Below are 13,267 nucleotides of genomic sequence, written 5' to 3'. Positions count from 1 at the left end.
ATTCCCAATTTAGGACCTAAGGATTCCCACAGATGAGATTTAACCAAAATTCAATTACCAATCAAAAATTACCAAACATACAAAGAAAATAAGTCATCACAAGCTGTCAGTAGCAACAACAAATTTAGATCCTTTGGACTTCAGAAAGTGAAATGAACATAAACAAAACTTAAAATAATTTAAATTTAGAATTTAGGTTTGGATTTTAGGGTTCCAGTCTGGCATATAAGAAGCCTAGAAATTGTCACTCTGTCCTAATTAAATAAAAAGCTCAACAAACAGAAAAAATCAACTCTTCTTAGATCTGTAAGAAAAGTGAGTGATGGGGCAAACCACTGCCCCTAAAACTGGAAAGACCAAAAGACTAATAACGAAGAATTATACTTGCCAGAACAGAAACTGGTGAGCCGAAACCTCCATGGGAACCTGTCCCATGGGAAACCTGAACTGGAACTGATGGACTGCTGGAGGTACAGTGTGGCCAAGTAGGAGACAGAAAAACTCCAGGGGGACCCAGCTATCAGAGCCCCTAAACTTTGTGAGTTTTACCTCCAGGAGTTCACTAGGTCCTCATAGTAAATATCAGAGGAAAATCCCCTCAGGCTTCCAGCAGGGAGAAGGGAAAAGGAATATATAAGAAATATACAACAGCATTCTTTTGAAATATATGAGAGCCTTCTTTTCTTCTTAACAAGGTCTGCCTTCAGGAAAAACTATTTAACAAAGGTATAACCAACCAGGATTTTATCCGAATCTAACTGACCTGGGGGAAGAGGATACCCAATTCCAGCCCATTCTAGACATCCTGTCCCATCTAAAAGGGGACGGGGGACTGAGAAAAATATGTGAAACCAGTCCAGGAGCAAAGGCCCACAATAAAAGACTGAGACCCAAAGTTCTGGGGGTGTAAGACACAGCACAGTGAGTTTAGTTAACACTGTGTTTACACCTGACAGGTGATGAGAATAAATCTTAAAAGTTCTCACCATGAAAAAGAAATGGTATTATGTGAGGTGATGTAGGTGTTAACTAACCCCACTGTGGTAATCATTTTGCAATATATAAGTGTATCATACCATTGTGTCATACACCTTAAACTTACACTTACATGTTATATGTCGCTTATATCTCCGTAACACTGGGAGGAAAAAAAAAGAGGAGAGGGAAGCACAGAGAAATTTCGGGGAGTGATGGAATTGTTCCATATTTTGATACGGTGTGGTTACACAACTATTTACATTTGTCAAAATGCATAGAACTGTGGAGGGGTGGGTGCCTGGTTGGCTCAGTGGGCACAGCATGCAACGCTTGATCTCAGGGTCATGAGTTCAAGCCCCACATTGGGAATGGAGCCTACTTTTATAAAAAATGCATATAACTGTACACTAAAAAGAGTACTTTACATATTTTTAAAAATAGTGTCTGGCACCTAGTAAATGCTACACAGTACTAGTGATTATCATTAGCGCTGTTGTTGTCATATATTAGGCACAAATTTAGGTGCTAAAAGGCAATTGTAAGTAAATACAGATATGGTCCTACCTTCAAGGAGCCTACAGTCCAGTGATGAAAACTAGACATCAGTCATATAATCAAGGCTATGACAAATGCCACAAGGGAGAGACACATAGTGGTCTGAGAGCTGCAATCTGAAGGAAGAACACATGTTAAATACATGGAAGAGGGGGTGGAGGAGGCAAGGGCAGACATTCCAAGCAAATGGGATAGCTTATATAAAGACCATAGCAGAAGAGAAAACAGCATTTTGAAGAAACTCAAAAGAATGTTAGCATGACATCTGTTCATACACATATATATCTACAATGAGGTATCACTTCACACCCATTAGGATGGTGTTGGTAGGATTGCAAAGTGGTATAACTGCTATGGAAAACAGTATGGAGGTTCCTCAAAAAGGTACCATATGACCCAGCCATTCCCCTTGTGGGTATATCCCCCCAAAAATGGAAAGCAGAACCTTGAAGAGACATTTGCACACCCACGTTCACCGAAGCATTACTTACAACAGCCAAGAGGTGGACACAACCAGTGGTCCATCAGATGAATGAATAAATAAAATGTGGTATATACATATAAAGACGTATTATCTGACCTTAAAAAAGAAGGAAATTCTGACACATGCCATAATGTAGATAAACCTTGAGGCATTATGCTAAGTTAAACAAGCTAGTCACAAAAAGACAAGTAAATTATTCCGTTTATAGGAGGTAGCAAGGGGCGCCTGGGTGGCTCAGTCGGTTAAGCGTCCAACTTCAACTCAGGTCACGATCTTGCGGTCCGTGAGTTCGAGCCCCGCATCGGGCTCTGGGCTGATGGCTCGGAGCCTGGAGCCTGCTTCAGATTCTATGCCTCCCTCTCTCTCTGCCCTCCCCTGTTCATGCTCTGTCTCTCTCTGTCTCAAAAATAAATAAACGTTAAAAAAAAATTTTTTTATAGGAGGTAGCTAGAGAAGTCAAAGTCACATAAGCACAAAGTAGCATGGCGATTCCCAGGAGCTCGGAGGAGGGAGGAAAGGGAAGTCATTGTCTAATGGGTACAGAGTTTCAGTTTTACAAGATAAAAAATTCTGGAGATCGGTTGCACAACAATATGCATATACTTAACACTACTGAACTGTACACCTTAGAAATGGGTAAGATGGCAAATTTTATGTTATCCATTTTTCATCACACACAAAAAAAAACATGTTCACACACACCCACTTACTGAGATGTAATCATATGACAGTAGGATGCTTCTCCTCCCCCCACACCTTACCATCTATTTACAACAGTTTCTTAACCAGTAAATCATGTCCCACTACCAAGAAAAACTTACAGGACATATTAAATGACAGAAAACAATTTTTAAGTAGGCTTCACACCCAGCACAGAGCCCAACACAGGGCTTGAACTCACGACTGTGGGATCAAGACCTGAGCTAAGATCAAAAGTCTGACGCTTAACCAACTAGAGCCACCCAGGCACCCCTAAATGACAAAAAACAAATTTGAAGAGGCAGAGCAAGCATCATAACCACATTCAGAAATGGCAGGTATGCTGGAATTATCAGACCAGAAAGTTAAAACAACAAGGATTAATATGCTAAGTGCTCTAATGGATAAAGTAGACAGCATATAAGAACAGATGAGCAATATAAGCAGAGACACAGAAATTCTAAAAAAGAACAAAAAAGAAATGTTACAGACCAAAAATAGTGTAACAGAAATGAAGAATGTCTTTGATAGGCTTATTAGTAGACTGGACACAGCAGAAGAAAGAATCTCATTGCTTGAGTCTCTATCTCTCCTTTTTTTTTTTTTTTTTTTTAAATAGAGTGTGAGCAGGGGAGAGGAGCAGAGGGAGAGAGAGAGAATCTTAAGTAGGCTCCATGCTCAGCAGGGACCTCAATGTGGAGCTCAATCCCACAACCCTGGGATCATGACCTGAACCAATATCCACAGTTTTACACTTGGGGCACCAGGGTGGTTCAGCTGGTTAAGCGTCCAACTTTGGCTCAAGTCATGATCTCATGGTTCTTGGGTTTGAGCCCCGTGTCAGGCTCTGTGCTGACAGCTCAGAGCCGGGAGCCTGCTTCAGATTCTGTCTCCCTCTGTCTCTGTTACTCCCCTGCTCACACTCTCTCTCTCTCAAAAATAAATAGAAGATTAAATATTAAAAAAAAAAAAAAAGAGTTGTACACTCAACCAAATGAGCCAACCAGGCACCCCTGCTTGAGGATATCTCAACAGAAATCACCAAAACTGAAAAGCAAAGAGAAAAAAGACTGAAAAAACAGCAACATATCCAATAACAGTGGTGCAGCTACAAAAGGTATAACATACAGGTAACAGGAACAGAAGGAACACCTGAAACTATAAAGCCTGCATTATATGCTAAATTAATGTCAGACACCAAAGCACAGATTCAGGAAGCTCAGAGAACACCAAGCAGGGAAAATGCCCTAAGCCATACCTAGGTATCACTTTCAAACTACATAAAATCAAACATAAAGGAAAAAATCCTAACAGAAACCAGAGGGAAAAAACTCCTCACCTATAGAGAAACAGAGATAAAAATTATGCCCAACTCCTCCTCAGAAACCATGCAAGCAAGAAGAGAATGAAATGAAATGTTAGAGTGCTAAGAAAAACCCACCAACCTAGAATTCTGCACCCTGTAAACTTACCCTCCAAAAGTGAAAGACAAAGACTTTCTCAGACAAACGAAATTGAGGAAATCAGTCACCAGTAGGCATACCTTAGAAGAAACATTAAAAGAAGTTCTTCAGAGAAAAGGAAAATGATATAAGTCAAAACTTCAGACCGATATAAAGAAAGAGAACCAAAGAAGTAAAGGTCTCATTTTTAATCATCTAACAGATAAATGTGTTCATAATAATACCAAAAATATATTCAATTACGAGTGTGTGAATATATATACATATATACGTGCTTATGTATGCTTATTTATAAGTGAAATGAATGACAGCAGTGCCACAAGGAACAGAAGGGAGGAATTAGGATATTCTGTTATTACAAAGTATTAAAACTACCCATGAAGTAGTATAAATGTTATCTGAAAGTGAACTTGGGATTAGTTATAAATATACATAGCAAACTCTAGGGCAACCTACTAAAATAAAAAATAAGTATAAAAGATATGCTAAAACGAAAGAAAAAAAGAAATCATATAAAATGTTCAATTAAACCACAAAAGGCAGAAAAAGAGAAGACCAAAAAAAACAGGATCAAAGGACAAGAGCAACAAACAGAAAACAGTAAGAAATATGGTAGATGTTAATCCAACTATATCAAAAATCACTGTGAGTCAGTGTTCTACGTGCACCAATTAAAAGACACAGACTGTCAGAGTGGATCAAACAAGACCCAACTATATGTTGTCTACAAGAAACCCATTTTAAATATATTAGACACTTACATATTAAAAGTAAATGGATAGGGCGCCTGGGTGGCTTAGTTGTTAACCATCTGACTTTGGCTCAGGTCATGATCTCACAGTTCATGAGTTCGAGTCCCACACTGGGTGAGCTCGAGCCCCGCTTCAGGTGAGCCCTTCTTCTCTCCCTCTCTCTCTCTCTCCTGCCCTTCATGGGATTCTCTCTCTCTCTCTCTCTCTCCCCCTCTCCTTCTCTCTCTCTCTCTCTGCCCCTCACCTGTGCCCTCTCTTTCTCTAAACAATGAATGAATGAATGAATGAATGAATGAATGAATGAATGAATGTAAATGGATACAGGGACACCTGAGTGGCTCAAGTGTCTGACTCTTGATTTTGGCTCAGGTCATGATTTCACAGTTTGTGAGACTGAGCCCCTCTGTCAGTGCGGAGCCTACTTGGGATTCTTTCTCCTCTCTCTCTGCCCCCCCTCCTGCTCAGGCATGCATTCTTTCTCTCTCTCTGAAACCAAATAAACTTAAAAAAAGAAAAAAAGTAAATGATTAGAGAAAGATATACCATGCCAATACTAATAAAAAGTGGGGAGTACCTATATTAATATCAAACAGAGCAAACTTCAAAACAATCAAAGGTATCAGGACATTAAATAAGGGCATTATGTAATTGTAGAGTCAATTCCCCCAAAAAGACATAATAATCCTTAATATGTATGTATCTAACCACAGAGCATCAAATTACATAAAGCAAAAATGAAACACTGCAAGGAGAAACAGATTAATCCACTATTATATCAGAGACTTCAACAACCCTCTATCAGGAATGGACAGATCCGGGGCACCTGGGTGGCTCAGTCAGTTAAGCATCTGACATTGGCTCAGGCCATGATCTCACAGTCCGTGAGTTCGAGCCCCGCGTCAGGCTCTGGGCTGACAGCTCAGAGCCTGGAGCCTGTTTCCAATTCTGTGTCTCCCTCTGTCTCTGCCCCTCACCCACTTGCACTCTGTTTCTCTCTGTCTCTCAAAAATAAATAAAAGTTTAAAAAAAATTTTTTTAATAAAAAAGAAATGGACAGATCCAGCAGGCAGAAAATCAGTTAGGATATAGTTGGTATTCAACACCATCATCAATCAACTAGATACAATGAACATCTATAGATTATTTCATCCAACAAAATCAGAATACACATTTTTCTCAAGTTCACATGGAACACTCACTGAAATACACCACATTCAGAGCCATGGAACACACCACAACAAATTTAAAAGAAGAGAAATCATACAATTTCTGCTTTACAATTAAATTAAACTAAATATCAGTAACAGAAAGAGAGCTGGAAAATTCCCAAATACTTGGAGATTGAACAATACATTTCTAGTGACACATGGGTCATAGAAGAAATCTCAAGAGAAACTGAAAACATTTTGAACTAAATGAAAATGAAAATACAACTTAAAATTTGTGAAATGCAATGAAAACAATGCTTAGAGGGAAATTTACAATTTTAAATGCATATATTAGTAAAAGATGAAAGATCTAAAATCAACCATCTAAGCTTCTACTTTAGGAAACTAGAAAAAGACAAAGAAATTAAATCTACAGTAAGCAGAAGAAAAGAAATAATAAGAATTAGAGCACAAATCAACGAAACCAAAAATAGTTAACAATAGAGAGAAATCAACAAAACCACAAACTGGTTTTTGAAAAGATCAATAAAATTGAATGCCTCTAACCAGGCTAATAAAAAAAGGAAAAGGACACAAATTACTAAAATTAGAAATATAAGAGGGGACATCACTACAGATCCCATGGACAGACATTAAAAAGGGTAATCAAGGAATACTATTTGATAATCTAGATGAAATAAACCAATTCCTAGAATGACATAACCTGTGAAAATGTACACAGGAAGAACGAACAATCTGACTAGTCCTATACCTATTAAAGAAATGGAATCAATAATTAAGAACACTGCAAAACAGAAAGCACTAGCCCAGGTGGATTCACTGGTGAGTTCTACCAAACATTTGAATAATAAATTATACCAATTCTCTATAATCTAGGGGCACCTGGGTGGCTCAGTCAGTTAAGTGTTCAACTTTGTCTCAGGCCATGATCTCGCAGTTCATGAGTTTGAGCCCCGTGTCGGGCTCTGTGCTGACAACTAAGAGCCTGGAACCTGCTTCGGATGCTGTGTCTCCCTCACTCTCTGCCACTCCCCCTGCTTGCACTCTGTCTCTCTCTTTCTCAAAAATAAATATTTCTTTAAAAATATTTTAAAGAAATTAGACCAATTCTCTATAATCTCTTTCATCAAAAGATAGAAGCAAAGAGAATACTTCCTAACTCATTCCATGAGGCCAGAATTATCCTAATACCAAAACCAGACAAAGACATTACAAAAAAATAAAACTAGAGACCAGTATCTCTCATGGAATAGATATAAAAATCCTCAAGAAATATTAGTAAACTGAATCAAATAATATGTAAAGAGAATTAAATACAACTGTGAAATTTATCCTAAGTACACAAAGCTGGTTCAGCATTCAAAAACCAACTATTGTAATCAACCACATCAACAGGCTAAATAAAAATTACATGGTCATATCAATAAATGTAAAAAAAAATCATTTGACAAAATCCAACACCCATTCATGATAAAAACTGTCAGTAAACTAGGAATAGAGGGGAACTTCCTCAACTTGATAAAGAATATCTACAAAAGACATTCAGCTACTTGATGGTGAGAAGCTCAAAGCTTTCCCGATAAGGTGAAGAACAAAGCAAGGATTTCCTCTCTCACCACTGCTTTTCAACATTGTACGGGAAGTCCCAGCTAATGCAATAAGACAAGAAAAGGAAATAAACAGTATACGATTGGGAAGGAAGAAATAAAATACCTGAAATGCTTAAAGGAATGAAAAAGCAAGCAATAAGATCTAAAATGACCAGAGAGAACCAAATAAAACTTTCAGCAAGGGAAAACTAATCACTAAAACTGAATACAATTTATGAGTGCAATATCAGCCAAAAGAAAGAATTAATGAACTAGATCCAATAGCTCAAGAATTCTGTGACATCTTTTGTAGCAGGAAATATAAAGGAGAAATTAAGAGAAACAGAGGATAGATGGAAGAGGACCAATCTAACTGGAATTCCAAAAAGACAGAAAAGAGAAAATGGAAAAGATCTAAAGACATAATGACAGAATCTGCCAGAACTGATAAAAGGTCCATAGATACAAGAAGCACAATATACACCAATCAGGATAAATAAAAAAGAAATCCACATCTGCACACATTTTAGTAAAATACAGAGAGAGGAGTTGAAAAGCAGCCAAAAATAAGACCAGTACTTCCAAAAGAACGACAATCAGACTGACAGCAGACATCTCATAGCAACAACGGCATCAGAAATCAATGAACTAAATCTTCAAAGTACTGGGAGAAAAATACAGAATTAGATGCCAGACATATAACAAAGAATTACATACCTGGAAGAACTGTCCTTTAATAATTAATATTGAGAGAACTAATTGCTGATTGTCAAATAAATGTATAAAACTGCAAAAAAAAAATTACTGTTGAATAATAGGACATTTTAAAAAGAACAAAAGCTAAATTTTTAAAACAACTGACCTCAGAAAATAACTTCCAAAGGATATTGTTCAGGTAAAAGGAAAATGACCCAGAAGGAAGGTCTCAGAAGAAGAAACAATGAAAACAAAAAGTTAAACATACAGGTAAAATTAAACTGTCTTTTCAAAAAAGAACAACAATAATAGCAAACACTTATACAGTACTTGTTAACTGCTAGGTATAATTCTTTTTTTCTTTTTTGAGAGAGAGGGAGAGAGAGAGACAGACAGACAGACAGACAGACAGACAGCATACACTCAAGCAGGGGAGAGGGGCAGAGGAAGGGAGGGAGACATAGAGAGAAAATCTTAAGCAGGCTCCACACCCAGTGCCAAGCCTGATGCGGGGCTCGATCCCACAACACTAGGTTCATGACCTGAGCCAAAATCAAGTCAGACGTTCAACCAACTGAGCCAACCAGGTGACCTTGCTAGGTATAGTTCTAAATGCTTTACAGGCACTATATTTCTCATTTAAAAGCCCCAGCCTTATATAGTGGTGCCTGGGTAGCCCAGTTAAGCGTCCCATTTCAGCTCAGTTCATTATCTCCCAGTTCATGGCTTTGAGCCCTTTGTCAGGCTTTGTGCTGACAGCTCAGAGCCTGGAGCCTGCTTCAGATTCTGTGTCTCCTTCTCTCTGCCCCTCTCCCGCTTATGCTCTGTCTCTCTCAAAAATAAAAACCTTAAAAAACATTTTCTTATTAAATCCTAGCCTTATGACAAAGTCCTTTTATTGTCTACACTTATACGTGAGGAAACCGAGACACAGGAAAGGGAAGTGTTTTGCCCAGCATTACTTACCTGGTAGGCCCAGAGCTAGGAATCAAACCAGGCTACCAGCATCCACCCCATGTGTTTAACCACTAACCTGTGTCTATTTAGAGGAGAAAATAGAAAATTAAAAAAAAAAAAAAGGATATTTTTATCAGAAGGAGGATGCTCAGAACTAAAGTATTCTAAGGCCCTTATTACTGTCCAGGAGAGTGGTTAAAATGCTGATTAACTTCAAACTTGATTAGTTTAGGTAAGCATGGTGAAATTTAAAGGGCAATCACTAAAAGACCAGAAATGAAGGTGGTGGGGGAAAGACACTACACCTCAAATCAGTACCCTGAAAAGAGGAAAAAGAAACAAAAGGGAGAATAAAATAAAACAGAGATGGTAGAAATGCAAATATATCAGTAATCACAATATTATCAATGATTTAAAAATCTGACAGGTAAAGTGTATCAGATTACACAAAGAAAAAAATTTTAGTAAACCCCCAATGCAGTTAAAAATCCACATGTAACTTTTGACTCCCCCAAAAACTTAACTATTAATAGCCTATTAAGCAGAAGCCTTACCAGTAACATAAACAATTAACACACAGTTTGTATGTTATATATATATCATATACTGTATTCTTACAATAAAGTAAGCTAGAGCAGGCACTGGGGTAGTTCAGGAGGTTAAGTGTCTGATTCTTGAGTTTGGCTCAGGTCATGATTTCATGGTTTGTGGGTTCAAGCCCTGCAATGGGCTGTTCATTGACAGCCCAGAGCCTGCTTGGGATTCTCTCTCTCCCTCTCTTTCTGCCCCTCCCCTGCTCATGCTCTCTCTTTCAAAATAAATAAACATTTTTTTTAAGTAAACTAGAGAAAAGAAAATGCTATTAAGAAAATTGTAAGAGAAAATACATTTACAGTGCTGCACTGTATTTATTGAAAAAAAAAATCTACATATAAGTGGATCCATGCACTTCAAAACAGTGTTGTTCAAGGGTCAACTGTACATACATGCTCTCACAAAGACACCTAAAACCTAAGATCATGTTAAGAATGAAAACAAAGGGATTTTTTAAAAAAGAAAAATAAAAGGATTTTAAAAAGAATATACACCATGTTATACAAAAGCCAAAAGAAAACTGAGGTAGCTATATTAATATTGAAAAATATACATACATTTTAAGGCAAAAGTAGTTAATAGAGAATAAAGAAGTGAGCCAGTGACATAGTGATAAACAGTCCTACTCACCTGAAACATACCACAACTCTAACCTAATAAATACCTAATGAAATAACTTTGAAATACACAAAGCAAAAACTGATGGGGAGAAATGAGTAATCCACCATCAAAGTAGGGGATTTCATCCACTCTCTGGATGAAAAAAAAAAGTAAACATTTAGAAGATGTGAACATCACAATGAACAAACTTGGTCAAAACGAGCAAATATAGAATCTTGTATCCAATTCAGAGGATGCACATTCTTTTCAAGCATACAAAAATGTTAACAAAAATTTACCATGTAAAGTCAGTCTCAACATATTTCAAAGAATAAATGTCATAGAGACTTATATGACTTAAAATTAAGTTAAAAGCAATTACAAAAATCTAAATTATAAAACTATATTTTGGAAATTTTTAAACAAACTTAAACACATTTCTAAGTAACTTATGAAACCTGGGGTGCCTGGGTAGGTCAGTCGGTTAAGCGTCCAACTTTGGCTCAGGTCATGATCTCACAGTTTGTGGGTTCGAGCCCTGCGTTGGGCTCTGTGCTGACAGCTCAGAGCCTGGAGCCTGCTTCAGGCTCCCTCTGTCTCCCTCTCTCTCTGCCTCTCCCCTGCTTGCGCGCTCTCTCTCTCTCTCTCTCTCAAAAATAAATAAACATTTAAAAAATTAAATAATTTATGAAACAGAGAAAAAATTGTAATGAAAAGTTTAAAATACTGAATATTAATTAAAATACTATACACCAAAACATGCCTGCTGTAGAAAAAGCATACTTTGTCAGGGTAGCTTGGGTAGCTCAGTCAGTTAAGCATCTGACTCTTGATTTCAACCCAGGTCAGGATCTCATGGTTCAGGAGATCGAGCCTCACATTGGGCTCTGTGCTGAGACAAGCGTGGAGCCTGCTTGGGATTCTCTCCCTCTCCTCTGTCCCTGCCCCTCCCCTGCTCACACGCACACTCTTCCTCTAAATAAACAAACAAACAAAAAGAAAAGCATATTTTGTGGGTAATTTATTTCTTTAAATGCTTATAATAGAAAAAAAAAAGAAATGTCGTAAATTAAGGAGCTAAATGTTCGATTAAAAACTACAGCATAAACCAAAAGACGGTAAAGAGATGATAAAGATAAAACAGAAACTCATAAAATAGAAAAAGTAACATTAGAGAGGCTAAACCAAGTCAAATGTTGACTCTTCAAAGAAAAATAATCAAAGACACTAACCTTTGACAAGATAAATGAAGAGAAGAATACTGGAATTGGAAAAGGGGTATAACTATAGATATAGTGAAGATTAAGGAGATCAAAGGATACCATGAATAATTTAACACTAAAAAAAATTGATAACATACGAAACAAATTCCTAGGCAACATAATTTAACAAAACTAACTCAAGAAGACAGATAAAGTCTAAACTGTGCCATAACCATTAAAGAAGATGACTCAGTAGTTTAAAATCAGCCCACAAAGAAAACACCAGGACCAGGTATTTTACAGATAAGTTCTACCAACATTCAAGGAACAGACCACAGCAGTATTACAGAAACTCCTTAAACAGAAGAAGGTAAAACACCCACAGCTAATTCTATGAGGGTGCTATTGATACCAAACCAAATATGGAGACTGCAAGAATGGAAAATTAAAGGCAGTATCACTCATGAGTAAGATACAAAAATCCTAAACAGAGTATTAATAAATCGAATAGCATATAAAGAAAATCATGACCAAATAGGGTTCATCGCAGGAGTAACATTCATCGCAGTCACTTGACCTCATTCACTGCCTAAGGACACCTTCCTGAGCCTGTCATTTAGGGCCCTTCACAGAGTGACCCCACATGTATCTGTTGAGCCTGTCTTCTACCTCTGACCTCTAAAAATTATATTCCTTTCAAAGTACACCTTCTATTTGTACACCAAGCCCCAAGCGTATCCCTGTTGATTACAAAGCCCATCCCAAGTCCCAACTGTAGCCACCTCTCCTGATGCATCTTCAAAACTACCCACTCCATACATCCTTGCCAGCCTCTCCCTACTGGGTGAGGACTTCTCTTCTTTAATCTTCACAGTGTACTCTTCCGTCTTTCTTAAGTTGTTCACTCAATTCTCCACCACACAGTAGGTATCTGAGCCCCTATATTCCCCACTGGCACAGGCATTACTTAAGGGTAAGGACTTTTAGATGCCTATTTGTCAAGATGCCTTTTACAGTGTATATATTAAGTATTCAACAAATGTATGTTTAATTGAATAAAAGTGTTTTTATTTGTATGTGGTGTTAAAAATGTTTTCCCCAGGAACAAATGATCCTATATAGCAATAAAAATGCTTTCCGAATGATGTTATAAATCGTGGTTTTTTTTTTATAGGCCAGTAAACTACAGGAAGTCTTTCCACTGCCACAGGCAAAGATAAACAGACTCAAACACGCAAACCTGTAGTCACACAAATGCTACACAGAATTTAATACACTTCATTCACCCTGTAGTTTGAATCCAAATTTGTCTGGATCCCAAACCTGTATACCCCCAGCCTGCCTTCCTGGTCTATCTTTCCTATTATACAATGAACTTCCTGAGAGAAGGAAATAGGCCTTCTCACTGAAATCTCCAGACCTAGACCTAAACAAGAACTCAATATTTGTTAATGGAATGGAGATTAAATGTAGGAAGAAGCCCAATGTGCAAACCCTTCCAAGAGCAGCACTCTGTGTCCTCACAAAAG

The 13,267-nt window shown here is 37.6% G+C and overlaps 1 protein-coding gene across 2 annotated transcripts in view; it reads right to left on the bottom strand.

Moving 5' to 3' along the window:
• The window catches only part of TULP4 (TUB like protein 4), a 244,826-nt gene that overhangs the window by 187,959 nt on the left and 43,600 nt on the right, over window positions 1–13,267 (bottom strand). The gene's annotated exons all lie outside the window — the stretch shown is intronic.

Source organism: Puma concolor, chromosome B2 (genome assembly GCF_028749965.1).
Source record: "Puma concolor isolate L17-30 chromosome B2, mPumCon1.1.hap2, whole genome shotgun sequence".
NCBI classification, from domain to species: domain Eukaryota; kingdom Metazoa; phylum Chordata; class Mammalia; order Carnivora; family Felidae; genus Puma; species Puma concolor.
The sequence above is the reverse complement of the archived record's forward strand: the minus strand, read 5'-3'. Positions and strand labels throughout refer to the sequence as shown.